This window comes from Belonocnema kinseyi, chromosome 1 (assembly GCF_010883055.1).
Source record: "Belonocnema kinseyi isolate 2016_QV_RU_SX_M_011 chromosome 1, B_treatae_v1, whole genome shotgun sequence".
NCBI classification, from domain to species: Eukaryota; Metazoa; Arthropoda; class Insecta; order Hymenoptera; family Cynipidae; genus Belonocnema; species Belonocnema kinseyi.
In genome coordinates, this window is record NC_046657.1 from 60,170,240 (window position 1) to 60,171,246 (window position 1,007).

Genomic DNA, 1,007 nt, shown 5'->3' on the forward strand with positions numbered 1-1,007 from the left:
CAGCCTTGGAGGAGATTATGTTGAGAAATAAAAAAAAAAATTCTTAAAAACGTTGTTTTTCTTGGTCAGGCCGGAAACTTATCAATCCACCCTCGTATGTTAACAGCATACCATGGGAACAATTATTAAATATATTACAAGCATAATTTTTTAATCAAATGGAAAAGTTATTATATGCTTGGGAATAAGATAATTTTCCACTAATGTTATAAGATATCAGTTAATTAAAGAAGCCCACTTATCGACAGTAGGAGGTAAGAAAGGAGTGACAAAAACATACAACAGGATTTGACAATTTTATACAACGTCTTTTCACCCAAAATCAAATGGATCGCTTGAAGGACCTCCTCACTTACAATCAGAAGATCTTAAATATTTCGTGAATGAAAAATTTTAATGAGACGAGTTTTTATAACTAGGAACATTTTCTTATAGCAGAAGCGTATATTAAGGTACAAAATGTACTCTATATGAGCTAGTCTTTAGAAAAATAGGACGACAACTACCAAAGTCAAACACAGCCTCCACAGGCAAAACTTGAGATTGTAATATATGCATTTGATAAAAGAATATTTATTCTACAATCGACGAAAACTTTGTCTTACAAAAATATTTTAGTAAGTGAACGAATTGGATTGCTTGCGCTTAATAAGGAATTGATCATTTGAAAGCCAGATGAATTCAAACTGTGGATCTCAAATAGATAAGAATGTCAGAATATACAGATATAGGTATACCTTTTGATAAAGAGTACCACCGACTAATACCCAGGATGCACACAGTTTAATGTCAAGAATTGGTGAAACGATATCACTAAAACCATATGTTTTGCAATTAAATCATATTTTTCAATAAAAGAGAGCTCGGATTTGGAGGAAGGAGGTAGGCCAAAGACAAAACACCAATAGTTACAATAAAGAACGGAACTTAAGGTTTATTAAATCCTGGCATAAAAAACCCCCACTCAGTGAGTGGAGGAAAAAGCCTTTACAATGCTAAACTTATAA